Below are 18,411 nucleotides of genomic sequence, written 5' to 3' on the forward strand. Positions count from 1 at the left end.
ACTCAGTGAAGACAGAGCTGATGACTTGGGTATTGATTGTAGGAGAAATGACAGGAGTTGAGGATAACTCAGAGGCTTTGGTCTGAACTATTTCTTGAGATCGGGAATATTTGGGAGGAGATGTCAAGAGTTCTGTTGAACATGTAACTCTGAACTCCCTATAGGCCACACATTCGAAGCAGAAATGTCTAGAGAATTCCCTGTGGGTCCAGTGGTTAGGATTCTGGGCTTTCACTGCGGAGGGCCGGGTTCAATCTCAGGTCAGGAAACTAGGATCCCACAAGCCTGGCAACTCGGCCAAAAAAAAAAAGAAATGTCTAGAAGCAATTACACATATATAGGAGTATGTAGCACATCAGCTTTTCTTTTCTTTTGAAATAAATATTTTTGATCTACACCTGAGAAAAACCAAAGTGTGGCCAAAGAAACGTTTCTGCACACTGCACCCAACTTAAGGCTCCACTGTCATGCAGAAGTTTTTCCTCTTTAGAACCTGCTATTACAGCAAACATTCAGCCTGCGGTCTGGGCAGAGTGGTGTGCCCTTTTTCCACCAACTCTCACCAGGCAGCATGTCCTCAGCTATTGATCTGCTATTTGTCAAAGAACTCAACTACACCTTTTTTTTTTTTTGGCTGCATTGGACCTTTGTTCCTGCTACGCGGGCTTTCTCTAGTTGCGGTGAGCGGGGGCTACTCTTCGTTTTGGTGCACGGGCTTCTCAATGCAGTGGCTTCTCTCATTGCAGAGCACAGGCTCTAGGCGCACGGGCTTCAGCAGTTGTGACACGTGGGCTCAGTAGTTGTGGCGCAAGGGCTTAGTTGCTCCATGGCATGTGGGATCTTCCTGGACCAGGGCTCGAACCTGTGTCCCCTGCATTGGCAGATTCTTAAACACTGCGCCACCAGGGAAGCCCTCGACTACATCTTTAAGACGGTATTCTTGAGTAGAAATAGGAGAATGACTATGAACTCTAAAAAAAATCGGTACTGGCTTTACACATAGTGATTGACAACCTGCCCGCAGCAGGGCTGTGAATTATTTCGTAGCTTTCCACCTGACTCTCTTCCCAGTCTGCCTGCTCACACTGATCTGAGAACACCTTAAAGGAAAAAAACCTCAGGGCCACTAGTCCTGACTTTTCAAAATCAGACATTAAGACATAATGACCTTCTTACATAGAATTTTAAGTAATTGCCTTAGCGTCTTATTTTTCATTAAGACCATTTACTTCACGATCATCTCTCTATGCTTCATATTTATCTAAGTATTTAGATGCTTTTGACTAAATTCAGCTCAGTAACCAAGGGGATCAGGTTGCCGTAAGAACATTTTGTTCAGTCTGCCACAGGTGTGAGGCACATGGTGCATTATAAGTTTTCAAGTGGCCAGACCTGTGGCAATGTGTACGTGGCCTACAAGACATTCTGAAGATAATGGGGTAAATGGGTTCTGGTATTTACATAGCCCTAGTCATCTCAAGACAAAAACATCTGCTCTGCTCCACTGTATTTCATGGACTCTAAAATGCCATCTATTATAAGATGCACCATTATTTTATGCATCCTTAAGAAAGAAAAAATGCTGCAAATTAAATTATGACACAGTGCCTTATGGTGATTCTGTCCAAGATATAAACCCATTACAACAGCCTTGCACGGCTTTGCAATCTCTTTCATTTAGAGGGCTTTGTCAGTTTCTCCTGGTTTTGCTGAGTTCTGTGGCATGCAATATGTAAATTTTTTTCATGTAGCACAGTAACAAGGCATAATATGATGTCATGTATTTATGGACATCTTCCTTTCTTCAGTCCCATACCTCACAGGTTGCTGCTTTTAAAGAAAATATGTAATTGCAGTCTCTTCTCCAGTGAAGATATTTGCTTCACAAATATCAAATTACCCTCTTTTTTTATTTTAACCTTTCTAAGTACCAAGTAACTGTTCATATTAATGCCAAGATGTAGTGTAATCTTTTTAAACACAGTTAAAATGCTAATGATACTCACCACATGTAGGATCAACAATGCCCGTGGACTTTACTAACAACATGAACGGCTATGACCAAGTGTGTGTGCACAGGCGATGACAGTCATGTCACAGCAATTGTGAGGCACCATTGATTGTAAGATGCATTACCAGTTCAGAGATGGTAAAATGAGGGGAAAGTGTGTGTCTTGAAATCAGTGTAACACCGTACAGCATTGTGGGAAGGGTGCACAAATGAATAAAAGAGTTTAGGTCTTGAGTTAATATTTCCCTTTTGCTTAGGGAAAAAAAACCTCCCATTCTGTTTTCATTTCCATAGATATAAGATGATACCATGTTCATATGCCAAGAGAGACCTCAGATCTGTCAGGATGTGGCAGTATAAATAAAGTCCCTCCAGGAATCTGACTTTTTCAGTCATAGTAGTTGGCAGGGGTTGACATCACTGACTTATGCTGCTGCAGTCCCTCATGTCTCTCCCGCTTGAAAATCATTGTGCACATAGTGAAACTATCAAAACAACCCCCAGGGAATGGAGGTGCAGGCCCTGAGTGATTGGAATACTAAAAAGAAGGCAACTGCAAAGCTAACATCATTATAGCTGGGAGGATAGGATGGCTGCTGTCAGAACTGACAGGCTATCTGTACCAGGACAGCTCTGAGCAGCTTACCCAGGGGGACCTCGGTCCATTTCCGACTAGAACAGAAAGACCTGCAACCTGATCTTTCCAGAAGCCCAGCTACTTGCTCTTCATCAAACCCACTTGCCTTTTCCACTTCTTTCTGACATGTCCTTGCTCTGATCCCAGACTGGATATCATCTGATTCTTTGCAAACTCCAAATGTGTTCCCACCTCAGGGCCAATTCAGTAGCTGTTCCTGCTGCCTGTACTTAATGTACATCTTTTTTCTTCTTCCACATCATCTCAGCTCACTCATCATCTCCTAGGGTGGCCTTCGACCACCCAAACTAAAGTAGTATCTCCCCATCCTCCATCAGTTTCCATCACATTACCCAGAATGTATGTATGTTTGTTTGTTTTTATAACCCTGAAATCTCCTCATTTACCTGTCTACTTGCTAATGGCCCATTTCCCTCACCAGAGTGTATGTTCACTCCTGCATCCTCAAATGTGGAACATACAGAAGATGCTCAATAAATATTTGATCAATGTACAAGTGATCAATTTGATTCCTAATCTCTTCAGTAGTTTTTAAGTATTTGACTTGCTATCTTATTCTCCTCCAGCTCCCCTCCTCCTTCTTCTCTGTCTTGCATCAACATGACCTCAGATTTAAGTGACTCTATGACTCCTTAGATTACGTTGTCCAGTTCTCTTTTTCTGAAAGCTGACTCACAGCTGTAGACTCCAGATCTACTCTGGTCTCTACCCTGAGCCTTTCATGTGCAGGGTCTTCCCTACAAACCTCTTCTTCTCTCTTCCTGTTGCTGCTTTGTGTGACTGCAGAGCTCTGGGTGGCCTGTACTGATGTGTCTGTGAATGTCAGACAGACACAGCAACAGCAGCAATGATTAGGGTGTGCACTGACGAAGCAGCAGCTGCCAGACCCTGCCCCCACCCATCCCCACTGTCATTACCTTTCACACCTGCCCACATGGAATCAACACCCCAAGGTTCTTCCCAAGCAGCTGGAAGCTGGGGGAATTTCCAGTCCTTAGCACTTCCCTAGGGCATACACAACTTTATTGTTGAAGCTTTTCCAACTAATAGAAATCACTACTAGTACTGATTTTTTTTTAAAGCATATATTGATTTCTACTTTGTGGAAGGGGGATCTAAGATACATTAGAAGCTGCTGACTTTGTAGAGGTTCTCTCTGATGATGTCAAGCATAGGAATCTTTTTTTGCTCTGATTCTTACTAGCAGCGGTGTGTGTGCTCAGGGAAGTTAAGCAATAGTGATACAAGTTACTTTTTAAATTGATTTGAGTTTTGCAGACTAACCAGGCGAGAAGTTCCCTACAGACATTGGGCTCCACCACTCTGGAGTGTAAATGGCACATTACACTTAGAATATTATACACCAAGACGACCTAACTATAAACCTGCAGATAAGAAAAAAGTCCTATATATCCCTACATTTCCCACAAAGACTTACACATTAGAAAGTGCATAATCATTACTTGGTTGAATAAATGAATGGTATTGAAGAAGACAAGGATTAGTAAGAATCCAGGTCAGCTTTTAATCTTCTCTATACATAAGAATCACTTTGGGGGCTTTAAAAAACTATGGATACCCAGGCCCATCCCCAGACATATGTACTCAACTGGTTGTAGTGGGGCCTACACACACACACACACACGCTTTTTTTTTTTTGCGGTACGCAGGCCTCTCACTGTTGTGGCCTCTCCCATTGCGGAGCACAGGCTCTGGACGTGCAGGCTCAGCGGCCATGGCTCACGGGCCCAGCCGCTTCGCGGCATGTGGGATCCTCCCAGACCGAGGCACGAACATGGGTCCCCTGCATCGGCAGGCGGACTCCCAACCACTGTGCCACCAGGGAAGCCCTACACATATATTTTTTAAAGGTCCCTGTGTGATTATAATGTATGAGCAGGGTTAAAAACAATTGGTCTAGATAGAAAGTAATTCATGCCCTAAAAATAATAATAACTCAGTCTGTGTTAAAGATTATGGTTAATAAATCACAAGAAATGTTTTGCCTAGGTGATATTAAATGTGGTAAATATTTTACTGCCATGATGTACTTACCTGTCTAAAGTCATCTATTTTTTACTTTACCATGAGAAATAAAGACTAGAACATAATAAGAAAAATAATTCTTTAAACTATGAAATCTAACACATATTTCAACAAACAACCTTAAATTCTGATCCAATATGACTTAAATCATAAACATTTCTTCACATGGGTTAAAAAAAATTCAAAGTTAATGAGATCCAACAAAGAAAAAGAATAGAATAATAGTTCTAGCACAGGAAGGAAGATCACTGTAATAGGATGAATGGTGGCCTTCAAAAGATGTGTTCACCTGGTTCCTGTGAGTGTGACCTTATTTGGAAAGAGAGTCTTTGTGGATGTAATTAAAGGACTCAAGACAAGATCATCCTGGATTATCTGGGTGGGCCCTAAGTCAAATAAGCGTCCTTATAAGAAGAAGCAGAGACACAGACAAAAGAACAAATATAGAGGAGAAGGTCATGTGAAGATGAGGAGATTGGAGTGATGCTGCCACAAGACAGGGAACACCTGGAGCCACCGGGAGCTGGAAGAGAGAAGAAGGGCTTCTCTCTGAGAGCCTTCTAGGGGAGAATGGCCCTGCTGACACCTTGATTTCGTACTTCTGGTCTCCAGAGCTGTGAGATAATAAATTTCTGTTTTAAGTCTTTCGGTTTGTGGTAATTTGCACGGTAGCTTTGGGAAATGAATACAATATTTTTGTAATAGTAGCTATGATATCAATTTTAAATGTTATGACCCAGAATTTGTTAAAGGAACCACACGTTGCAGTAGAACATATGCTACTTAGAGGCTGTCCTTGGTCAGCTGTAAATCATGAACCCCGTGACAGATGGTGTATGGCCTCTTCCCCCCACCACATTGTTAGGTTGAAGTAGAAATGTGGGCTTTAAAGGAATGGGAGTCAGATGCAGGAGAAGGGCAGGCCTGACCACGGGCATAAAGAGAATATTTAGGATTAAATTTGGTAAGGATTAACCATGTTTCAGCTTTTGAATGATACCATAGGTAACCAAGCTCAGTTTCATTCTCAATGTTCTTAGCTGTGGCTTGAATCAGTCAGGAATGACACTGACTAGTAGTGGTTTAAGCAATACTGACATGTATGGGCTGGACAACACGAGGCCTGGAAGTAGGTACTTGCTAATGATGCCAACTAGGACCAAGGCCTTTCTGTCTTTCTGCTTTGCTTTCCTTAGTGTGAAGGTGCTTTGCCCTCATGCTTCTATTTTTTTTCACCTCAAAATTGCAAGGTGGCTACAGCAGGTCCAGGCATCATCCCAGCATGCACAGATGGAGAAATGGGAAAGGGAGCAAGGATAGAGACGTGTGTTTCTTTCACCAGGAAATCAAAAACTTGTCCAGAAACCTTCTATCAGACTCAGGTTTACACCTCAATGGCCAGACTGTGTCTGTGTCACGGCCCAACTTCAAGGAGACTGAAAAAGTGTCTTAGTTCTTTCCGACATTTGTAAGACAAAGCAGGCAAAGAAGAGGAAATTGGAACAGATTTTTTATCACGTGGTAATGTCTGCCACAGAGCTATAGGAACAGTTCTCAGAAAACAGCGGGTCTTCTGGAAAAGGCTCGTATTATTTATCAGTTATATGCAATGGAATGAAAAATCCTCAAACCCTGAATTCCTGGGTACATGATGTAGAACTGAAGAGGAAAAAGCAAATTTCTTTAACCAATTTGACTTGGAATATTTCTAGAAGGTATAGAATGATTTTCAAACTTTCCCTATAACCCCATCAAACTTATAATTATCCAAATCTTCTATCTATGTAGGGACTGTTAGGCATTTTAGATTAAGAGCACCAGACAAAGAGTAAAATCTTGACATTCCTTTTGAAAGTCAAAACAGAAGAGAAATGAAAAACAAGGAACCCTCTAGTTTGTGGCTGCTACTGTTCGTCTCTGTTCTACTGATTTTTGTTCTTGGCCCTTCTTGCAGATATACGCGTAATCTAGGGTAAAGGGATACAGAAAGAGGCAAGCTAGAAAGTTGCAGAGAGATGTTTATGTTCAGTACATTGTGGCCTCAGAATGGCCCTTCTTTGCCTCTGTATAACTCTCAGTCAGTGGGAGCTGGTGGAGGGGAGAGGGGTTGATTGGTTCACTTCCGTAGTCATTTACCATCTACCTACTGTGTGACAAGCACTGCGCGAGGTTCTGGAGAGACGCTGGTGAGTAAGACTCATTTCAAAGTTCTTACCTTTGAAGAGCTCACATTCTGGAGGGGAGGGGAGAAAGTACAGTACAGAAAGTACAATACAGTGAAATGGGTGCTGTGTTCAGGGTGTACATAGGAACACGTATATCGTGGACCTTAAAACAAGACTAAGGCAGGGGGCAGGGGTCGGAAGCATCATCCTTGAGGAGGTATCCAGTACAAGAAGAAGGAAAGAGGGTTCTGCTTGGTTGGGAGGTAGCTGCAGCTGGATTGGATGCTGAGATCAGAATTTAACTCCTTTCTCAGAGGATGGGAGAGGGAAAAGATCTGGGAAAAGGCACCGGGGTAGATGGGGGAGAAAGGGAGGGCAGTGGGCTGTGGGCCCCATGCACAGCTACAAGGACCCAGAAATGGAACGTCAGAAGCAGGATATGCAGAAGCACCAGCTTCCCCACCATCGCCAAGAGGGGGTGAGGAGGAGCTTGGCTCCCTGGTGACTGCAGCCACACAGATGACATGGTGGTCTTTGGAGTGTGCCCAGGCTAACAACCAGTCCCCCGTCCTCCCAAAACAGAGTGAGTCAGTAATTGTGAGACCCAGGAGAAAAGCCCTTCCTTTGAGCCTGAGGGAAGAAAATGTAAGGACTGGGATCAACTTACAGTTCCCTAACTGTTGATGCCAGTGTCTAGGATAAATTCCTGTTACTTTCTGGAAGCATTTTAATAATGCTTTATAGTTGATAAACCTTTCACATATCTCAGATGGTTGTTTAATCATAACAGTCCAGTGAGATGGGTATTACCATTCCCATTTTACTACAGAGGAAGGGAAACTGCAGGGGACACCAAGGAACCCATGCATATTCACACATTTAGAATATGGTCTAAACTCAACATGAGCCAGAACTCAAGCCCAGGTCTCTCTGAATACAAGTGTCTTTCCATAGAGACCCCAGGGTCCCTATAGTTAATTCTTTTTTTCAACTTAACTACATGGTGTTTAAAGCTGCCTTCTCCCAGAACTTCTGTTAGACATAAGTACACCTCACACTTCTGGGTTTCTTGCCAAAGATTGAAAGAATATCCTTCTTATGCATTGCTGGGTTTCTGTTGAAAAGCCTTCCTCTGCTCCATGTTTTCTTAATCTACCACTGTAGATGATAATTGCCTTCCCCACCACTTACCCTGACATGTCCTTCACTGTAGATATTGTTGGTGGAGTGCCTGGGGAGAAAGGGAACTGGATTCCAAAGCACACACACGCAATTTGCCTTCCTACCTAGGCAACCTCATGAAGCTGCCACCCAACACCGGTGGTCCTGGCAACTTCCTCTGCATGATCACCACCCCCCTCTTTTCCTTGGGGATCAAGTGGGCAGTAAAGCCCTTTTCCAATGGAAACAAAGTTGAGTACCTTATTTAATATACAGCTATGGCTCAAAATGGGAGCAAATGAAAAGGTAGTTTTACTGGCTATTTTCTCTGTCAGAGACGGATCTCTGTCTTGTACAATCTGTACCTTGCTGGGGAAATGGGGCTTTACTCTTCCAATTCGGAAAATCCCACCCCAGAAGAGAAGCAGCGTGAATCAGTACACAGCAGCCTACTTTCGTGTCATCTTAAATATAATTACCTACCATTGGTTAAGCCAGCAAAATACTTAATTTCTTTTTTATTAAAAAATAATTATGCATATTTGCAAGTAGACAATTTATTAAGCATGGGCAATAACTGTAACTCCCAGTTTGGGTTTTCTTGATTTCTTTACATTGTTTTCTGTCTGCTGCATGAAAATTTTTATTTCAGTGAACTTGGTTGCAATCACAGGCACTCACAGTACCTTTTGAAGATAGAATATCATTTAGTGTTTGTTAAAAGAGTTATATAAAAGTCCCACAGCTGAATCTCTTCTAATTGTTCTTTCTTTAAAAAACAACCGAAGTTCACGTTGAAACAAATGTATAACATACAAGAGTAGCTGTCCTGACCATGAAAAGGGAGCCTTTTACCTATTTCTGAGCTGCCTTGCATAATGAGCAATTTGGAGAATGTAAGTAAATTTTTGTACATTATTTAAATTATGTTTTCCTTTTGTACAGATATGGCTATTGTCTTCCTCATCCAAAGATTCTTTTTATTGAAGTAAAATAACCTTCATAGGTGACGATATTCTGAAATTCAACAAGGAAATAATTCAGTAGGAGAAGGCTTATAATTTCCAATTTAGTGACAAACTTTTCTCTCAAACCTTTGGACTCAGCATCTCCCTGACATCTAGATCCATAAACAGTATAAGACCCAGAGGATGTCTCAGGAGTTTTATAACAGAAGCTAAATGGGAATCATACATATATACATTTTTTTAATTTTATTTTTTATACAGCAGGTTCTTATTAGTTATCTATTTTATACATATTAGTGTATATATGTCAATCCCAGTCTCCCAATTCATCCCATCACCACTACCCCTCCGGCATTTTCCTCCCTCGGTGTCCATACGTTTGTTCTCTACATCTGTGTCTCTGTTTCTGTCTTGCAAACCGGTTCATCTGTACCATTTTTCTAGATTCCACATATATGTGTTAATATACGATATTTGTTTTTCTCTTTCTGACTTACTTCACTCTGTATGATAGTCTGTAGATCCATCCACATTTCTACAAATGACCCAATTTCATTCCTTTTTGTGGCTGAGTAATATTCCATTGTATATATTTGCCACATCTTTATCCATTCGTCTGTCGATGGAGTTTTTGACTTTCATTCTTTGGAATTTCTCATTTCAGAAGTTCAATTTTTCATAATCAGAAGTTCCATTCCAGTTTTTTTTAAAGGCAAGGGACATGTGTTAACTTTATTTGTTTGTTTGTTTATTTACTTAAATTGGCCGTGCTGATTGCAGGATCCTAGCTCCCCAACCAGGGATCAACCCAGTCTCCCGGCAGTGGAATCGCAGAGTCCCAACCACTGGAGTGCCAGGGAATTCCCCAGGTCTTTTTTTTTTTTTTAACATCTTTATTGGAGTATAATTGCTTAACATTGTTGTGTTAGTTGCTGCTGTATACCAGAGTGAATCAGCTATACGTATACATATATCCCCATATCCCCTCCCTCTTGTGTCTCTCTCTCACCCTCCCTATCCCACCCCTCTGGGGGGTCACAAAGCACTGAGCTGATTTCCCTGTCCTATGCGGCTACTTCCCACTAGCTATCTGTTTCACATTTGATAGTGTATATATGTCAATGACGCACTCCCACTTCGTCCCAACTTACACTTGCCCCTCCCCATATCCTCAAGTCCATTCTCTACTTCTACGTCTTTATTCCTGTCCTGCCCCAAGGTTCTTCAGACCTTTTTTTTTTTTTATAGATTCCATATATATGGGTTAGCATATGGTATTTGTTTTTCTGTTTCTGACTTACTTCACTCTGTATGACTGTCTCTAGGTCCATCCACCTCACTACAAATAACTCAATTTCGTTTCTTTTTATGGCTAAGTAATATTCCATTGTATATATGTGCCACATCTTCTTTATCCATTCATCTGTCCATGGACACTTAGGTTGCTTCCATGTCCTGGCCATTGTAAATAGTGCTGCGATGAACATTCTGGTACACGACTCTTTGAATTATGGATTTTTTCAGGGTATATGCCCACTAGTGGGATTGCTGGGTCGTATGGTAGTACTATTTTTAGTTTTTTAAAGAACCTACATACTGTTTTCCATAGAGGCTGTATCAATTTGCATTCCCACCAACAGGACAAGAGGATTCCCTTTTCTCCACACCCTCTCCAGCATTTATTGCTTGTAGATTTTTTGATGATGGCCATTCTAACCAGTGTGAGATGATATCTCATTGTAGTTTTTTGTTTTTTGTTTTTTGTTTTTTGTGGTACGCGGGCCTCTCACTGTTGTGACCTCCCGCTATTGTGACCTCTCGCGTTGCGGAGCACAGGCTCTGGACGCGCAGGCTCAGAGGCGATGGCCCACGGGCCCAGCCGCTCCGCGGCATGTGGGATCTTCCCAGACCAGGGCACGAACCCGTGTCCCCTGCATCGGCAGGCAGACTCTCAACCACTGCGCCACCAGGGAAGCCCCTCATTGTAGTTTTGATTAGCATTTCTCTAATGATTAGTGACGTTGAGCATCCTTTCATATGTTTCTTGGCAATCTGTATATCTTCTTTGGAGAAATGTCTATTTAGGTCTTCACCCATTTTTGGATTGGGTTGTTTGTTTTTCTGATATTGAGCTGCATGAGCTGCTTGTATATTTTGGAGATTAATCCTTTGTCAGTTGCTTTGTTGGCAAATATTTTCTCCCATTCTGAGGGTTGTCTTTTCGTCTTGTTTATGGTTTCCTTTGCTGTGCAAAAGCTTTGAAGTTTCACTAGGTCCCATTTGTTTATTTTTGTTTTTATTTCCATTTCTCTAGGAGGTGGGTCAAAAGGGATCTTGCTGTGATTTATGTCATAGAGTGTTCTGCCTATGTTTTCCTCTAAGAGTTTGATAGTTTCTGGCCTTACATTTAAGTCTTTAATCCATTTTCAGTTTATTTTTGTGTATGGTGTTAGGGAGTGTTCTAATTTCATTCTTTTACATGTAGCTGTCCAGTTTTCCCAGCACCACTTATTGAAGAGGCTGTCTTTTCTCCATTGTATATCCTTACCTCCTTTATCAAATATAAGGTGATGTTATGTGCATGGGTTTATCTCTGGGCTTTCTATCCTGTTCCATTGATCTATATTTCTGTTTGCGTGCCAGTACCATACTGTCTTGATTACTGTAGCTTTGTAGTATAGTCTGAAGTCAGGAAGTCTGATTCCTCCAGCTCCATTTTTCTTTCTCAAGATTGCTTTGGCTATTCGGGGTCAGTCTTTTGTGTTTACAGACAAATTGTGAAATTTTTTGTTCCAGTTCGGTGGAAAATGCCAGTGTAGTTTGATAGGGATTGCATTGAATCTATAGATTGCTTTGGGTAGTATAGTCATTTTCACAACATTAATTCTTCCAATCCAGGAACATGATATATCTCTCCATCTGTTTGTATCATCTTTAATTTCTTTCATCAGTGTCTTACAGTTTTCTGCATACAAATCTGTCTCCTTTGGTAGGTTTATTCCTAGGTATTTTATTCATTTTCTTGCAATGGTAAATGGGAGTGTTTCCTTAATTTCTCTTTCAGATTTTTCATCATTAGTATATAAGAATGCAAGAGATTTCTGTGCATTAATGTTGTATCCTGCTACTTTACCACATTCATTGATTAGCTCTAGTAGTTTTCTGGTAGCATCTTTAGGATTCTCTATGTATAGTATCATGTCATCTTCAAACAGTGACAGCTTTACTTCTTCTTTTCCGATTTGGATTTCTTTTATTTCTTTTTCTTCTCTGATTGCTGTGGCTAAAACTTCCAAAACTCTGTTGAATAATAGTGGTGAGAGTGGGCAACCTTGTCTTGTTCCTGATCTTATTGGAAATGGTTTCAGTTTTGCACCATTGAGAACGATGTTGGCTGTGGGTTTGTCATATATGGCCTTTATTATGTTGATGTAAGTTCCCTCTATGCCTACTTTCTGGACGTTTTTTATTGTACGTTGGTGTTGAATTTTGTTGAAAACTTTTTCTGCATCTATTGAGATTATCATATGGTTTTTCTCTTTCAATTTGTTAATATGGTGTATCATATTGATTGATTTGCATATATTGAAGAATCCTTGCATTCCTGGGAAACCCCACTTGATCATGGTGTATGATCCTTTTAATGTGCTGCTGGATTCTGTTTACTAGTATTTTGCTGAGAATTTTTGCATCTGTGTTCATCAGTGATACTGGCCTACATTGTGTTACTGTTGATTTCTCCTTTTATGGCTGTTAGCATTTGCCTTATATATTGAGGTGCTCCTATGTTGGGTGCATAAATATTTACAATTGTTACATCTTCTTCTTGGATAGATCCCGTGATCACTATGTAGTGTCCTTCTTTTTCTCTTGTAATAGTCTTTATTTTAAAGTCTATTTTGTCTGATATGAGAACTGCTACTCCAGCTTTCTTTTGATTTCCATTTGCATAGAATATCTTTTTCCATCCCCTCACTTTCAGTCTGTATGTGTCCGTGGGTCTGAAGTGGGTCTCTTGTAGACAGCATATACATGGGTCTTGGTTTTGTATCCATTCAGCCAATCTGTGTCTTTTGGTGGGAGCATATAATCCATTTACATTTAAGGTAATTATCGATATGTATGTTCCTCTTACCATTTTCTTAATTGTCTTGGGTTTGTTATTGTAGGTCTTTTCCTTCTCTTGTGTTTCTTGCCTACAGAAGTTCCTTTAGCATTTGTTGTAAAGCTGGTTTGGTGGTGCTGAATTCTCTTAGCTTTTGCTTGTCTGTAAAGGTTTTAATATCTTCATCGAATCTGAATGAGATCCTTGCTGGGCAGAGTAATCTTGGTTGTAGGTTCTTCCCTTTCATCACTTTGAATATGTCCTGCCACTCCCTTCTGGCTTGCAGAGTTTCTGCTGAAAGATCAGCTGTTAACCTTATGGGGATTCCCTTGTATGTTATTTGTTGCTTTTCCCTTGCTGCTTTTAATATTTTTTCTTTGTAGGTAATTTTTGTTAGTTTGATTAGTATGTGTCTTGGGGCTTCCCTGGTGGCGCAGTGGTTGAGAGTCCACCTGCCAATACAGGGGATGCGGGTTCGTGCCCCGGTCTGGGAAGATCCCACATGCCGCGGAGCGGCTGGGCCCGTGAGCCACGGCCGCTGAGCCTGCGTGTCCGGAGCCTGTGCTCCGCAACGGGAGAGGCCACAACAGTGAGAGGCCCGTGTACCGGAAAAAAAAATATATATATATGTGTCTTGGCGTGTTTCTCCTTGGATTTATCCTGTATGGACGGTACACTCTGTGCTTCCTGGACTTTGACTATTTCCTTTCCCATATTAGGGAAGTTTTCAACTATAATCTCTTCAAATATTTTCTCAGTCCCTTTCTTTTTCTCTTCTTCTTCTGGGACCCCTATACTTCGAATGTTGGTGCCTTTAATGTTGTCCCAGAGGTTTCTGAGACTGTCCTCAATTCATTTCATTCTTTTTTCTTTATTCTGCTCTGCAGTACTTATTTCCACTATTTTATCTTCCAGGTCACTTATCTGTTCTGCCTCAGTTATTCTGCTATTGATTCCTTCTAGAGAATTTTTAATTTCATTAATTTGTTGTTCATCATTGTTTGTTTGCTCTTTAGTTCTTCTAGGTCCTTTTTAAATGTTTCTTGTATTTTCTCCATTCGATTTCCAAGATTTGGATCATCTTTATTTATCATTACTCTGAATTATTTTTCAGGTAGACTGCCTATTTCCTCTTCATTTGTTTGGTCTGGTGGGTTTTTACCTTGCTCCTTCATCCGCCGCGTATTTCTCTGTCTTCTCATTTTGCTTAACTTACTGCGTTTGGAGTCTCCTTTTCGTAGGCTGCAGGTTCATAGTTCCCATTGTTTTTGGTGTCAGTCTCCAGTGGGTAAGGTTGGTTCAGTGGGCCAACCTGGTGGTGTAGGCTTCCTGGTGGAGGGGACTAGTGCCTGTGTTCTGATGGATGGGGCTAGATCTTGTCTTTCTTGTGGGCAGGACTGCATCTGGTGGTGTGTTTTGGGGTCTCTGTGAACTTAATATGATTTTAGGCAGCCTCTCTGCTAATGTGTGGAGTTGTGTTCCTGTCTTGCTGGTTGTTTGGCATGGGGTGTCCAGCACTGGAGCTTGCTGGTCATTGAGTGGAGCTGGGTCTCAGCATTGAGACGGAGATCTCTGGGAGAGCTCTTGCTGATTGATATTACGTGGGGCTGGGAGGTCTCTGGTGGTCCAGTGTGCTGAATTCAGCTCTCCCACCTCAGAGGCTCAGGCCTGACACCTGGCCAGAGCACCAAGAACCTGTCAGCCACACGACCAGGTACGTGAGGAGTTTCTTGCCTTTGGGGAAGTCTGAGGTCTTCTGCCAGCGTTCAGTAGGTGTTCTGTAGGAGTTGTTCCACATGTAGATGTATTTTTGATGTATTTGTGGGGAGGAAGGTGATCTCCACGTCTTACTCCTCCACCATCTTGTAGGTCCTCATAAATACATTTTTAAAATACACTGTCCTTTGAGGCTGTAGCAGTTGTCATAAACAATGCTTCCCAAATACTTTTACTCCCTAAAACAACACCTTGTTCTTCCAGTGAGGAAAAACAATGCTTGAATTGTTTGTCACCATGATCTTTGTCATTTCAAACAATAGAGAGTGAAATTCAGAGTCCAGAGAGTTATGTTCAGCTTTCACAATTGAGCTAGGAATAGACAAGTAGGAGGATATAAATTACAAAAATAACAAATGTTTATCAAACTTCTTTTTGTGCAAATCACTCTTCTAATTGTTTTACATATATTAATCATTTTTGATTATTTAAGTAATCCACTTAAAGAAAAGTATAGGAAATGACATTGGATACAGTTCCGAATCATAAAACAAAAAAGTTAATAAATGTGGAGTCTAGATTTTTCTTCATTGCTTCTGAAAAGAAGATTAACATCTTATTCCTTGATTTTTCAGCAAAATATCTGTGAAGTCCGTATATCTTTTAATGTATGCCTATTCTAGAGTAGCTATAGCAATAACAATTGACATTTTTAAAGTACCTTGGAGATTATACAGTAAAATATATCTTCTATATAATCGTATTTATTTCTAACAAATACACTTTCAGGAAGGCAAGATGAGTATTAATTTTCTGCTTTGCCTCTGAGGAAACTGTGGCTCAGAGAAGTTAAATAAATTGCCCAAGGCCACTGCAAAAACTGCAGACACAGGCGTGTATGACTCCAAGTCTGTGCTCTTTGCACCAGGCCACAATTAACCTGGCCTCCTGCAGGGGTGCAACATGGTTCTTTGGCATGAATTTTTCATCCATGGAATTGACAGCCTCTTTAATTTAGTGGAATATTTCACTTTGTTAAAGAAAACAACATGCTAGAAAGAGCCCTGTACTGTCAGTGCCCTAAGCAGCCTAGAACTGTTCAGCAAGTCCTTTGACCTCACTAGTTTGCCCATCTGGAGATGGAAGCGTTTGGATACATGATCTCTAAGGACCTCCAACTGATCAGCTCAAATAATTCTTTAATAAAATCCATTGTATTATTTCTGACTTCTTCCTTACTACCAATTTGGGTACAAATAATAAAGCTGAATTAAGAGGGAATTAAAGCTAGAGAAATGTCCATCTGGTTTTAAAGGTCAAAAAGGTGTCTCCAAGGTGACTGAGGGAAGGAAGAGCAGTCCAGATGGAGTGAATAGCTAGCTGTACAGATGTGTGAAACAGTGTGGGCCACTGAGGGAACACTATGCTTTCAATATTGCTAAAATGTAAAGTGCAAGGAAGCTTTTGCTAAGTGCTGAGGGTGATGGAAAGAGAGAAGATCCCAACCACACTGACCTCCCCTGACTAGAAGCTCTCCCTCAATAGGGTCCTAGATAGAAAGGGGAGAAGCTTCAACTTCAAATCAAGATTGGAGTTTTTCACTATTACATGGGATGAACATTTTTAACTACTAAACAGAGATTGCGTTTTCCTATCTAAAGTGATAAGACTGCTCACATTTTTATCCAGCAGCAGGAAGAAACCAACCCCCCTAAAAAAATGTAAGTAGTTGGGGAGAAAAGTTGCCTTGTGATTACAACCACAAATCACACCTGTTCAATGTATTAGTGTTATATCCATAGATATGAGTCAACCACCTAATAATAAGTAGGGTAAAACAGTTTATTAAAAATTTTTAAATTTATAATCAATGGAATAGTAGTACCTCAAGGTCACTGTTCTGTGTCATTATCTTTGTCTAGTTTTGTAAGTGCATGAGTTTAGGATATATGGAACCTCATTTCAGATCATGCTCAAAAACAAATTTTAGAATAAATGCCTGATATAAACTTTTTAAATGATTTTTTTCCCAGTCCTGCTACCCAGTCCATCATTCCCCTTCCCCATTGCCAGTTAATTGAGTGCTCTGATTAAGTGGGTTTGAGTAACTGTGGTTTGACCACATTGGTGGTTCTTAATACTGGCTACATACTAGAATCCCAATGTCTGGCTGCATCCCAGAACAATTAAATCAAAACCTCCGTAGTAGGAGCCAGGCATCAATATTTTTTAAAGCTCCCTGGTGATTACAAAGTACAGCCAAGCTTGAGAACCAGAGCTAATTTTTTAAAAACCAGACAAGCATTAGTATAAAACTGGCTGCCTGTTTTCCTTAGAATTTGTATATTACATGTTACCCTATTAAAATATTTAATTATGTATCAAAATAAAACTCTAGAAAAGGATCATAAAGACAATGAGATGAGCTTTGCAGTCATCATACTCAATTTAGATGAAAATGAAAAATAGGTCCATTCTATTCAGTGTTTATAGTCCTGGTCTTCCAATAATTAGTGAAGGAAGTCCATGTACCTGCAATGTATTAGCAGTTAAGTACTTATGATCATTAATTCAGTAAATAATGTTGAATCTAGTGAATTAGCAATTGTGTTCTGGTAAAAATGTTTTATACTGTGTCTTAGTAACAGTATCAAAAGAAGTCAGTCATTATGTGGGAAATATGTCTTCAACTTATTTCTAATAACAAGACCCATGGGAACTTAGAAATGCATGTATTAAACATTTGAAGGAACTTATCATTCTGTCTTTTAAATATGCTGATTGGTTTGATTATTTGATGTTAATATAGGAAAAACATGCTCAGGAGAGTTAAACCTGAACTCTTTATATAAATGACTTTTTCTAGATCGCTATTATTAAAGCCAGATGAAAAACAATCCAAATACACAAAAGCCCAATCTTACAAACTTATAAATTAGAGTGATAATTCACATTACAAAAAGGACTTTCTGCTTTACAAAAGGATTCATCCCAACATTTCTTTAACTATAGGCCAGATAGCTTTTTACAATACACATTCTCCTAGATGCTCTAAATACACTGTGAGATCCTAGTTATTTTAAGTAGTCTTCTGGTGAATCCTTTTGTTATGCCAATTTCCCTTCTAATTGATCTGTTTTGTAGATCTGTAATTTTTTTCCTGTAAATCTGAATTTGCTTAAAGCGCCCTTGACTTGTAGAAAAGGTCTTCTGCATTTAAGTTTTTGGTTGTAAAAACAATGGGCTTCCTGTTCAAGCAACATGGCAGAAGAGTTAACCTGAAAGCGTCCACTAAAACCATATGAAAATCTAGATAAAATAAAACAAATATATATGTATTTTTTTAATGAACTGCTAAGAAAGACAGAAAATAAATAGATTCTGCAGAGAATAGAAACTAAGACAGAACTGAAACTCAGAGTAGTAGAGCTGAGATCTGTCTACTCTGCAGGGGGGGACAGGTCCCTCAAGGTAAGTCTAGAGACTTGTGTTTTAACAACCACTGGAGGTCAGGAGACAAGGCCTTCTGTCCCTTTGAGGTATGGAGTCAGAATTGAGACCATCCACACAGTCTGAACCCG

At 40.4% G+C, this 18,411-nt stretch overlaps 1 protein-coding gene across 15 annotated transcripts in view; it reads left to right on the forward strand.

Moving 5' to 3' along the window:
• The window catches only part of ANKS1B (ankyrin repeat and sterile alpha motif domain containing 1B), a gene marked incomplete at its 5' end in the record, with an annotated part of 1,156,737 nt that overhangs the window by 860,103 nt on the left and 278,223 nt on the right, over positions 1-18,411 (forward strand). The gene's annotated exons all lie outside the window — the stretch shown is intronic.

The sequence above is a fragment of the Stenella coeruleoalba genome (genome assembly GCF_951394435.1).
Source record: "Stenella coeruleoalba genome assembly, chromosome: 11".
Taxonomy (NCBI): Eukaryota; Metazoa; Chordata; class Mammalia; order Artiodactyla; family Delphinidae; genus Stenella; species Stenella coeruleoalba.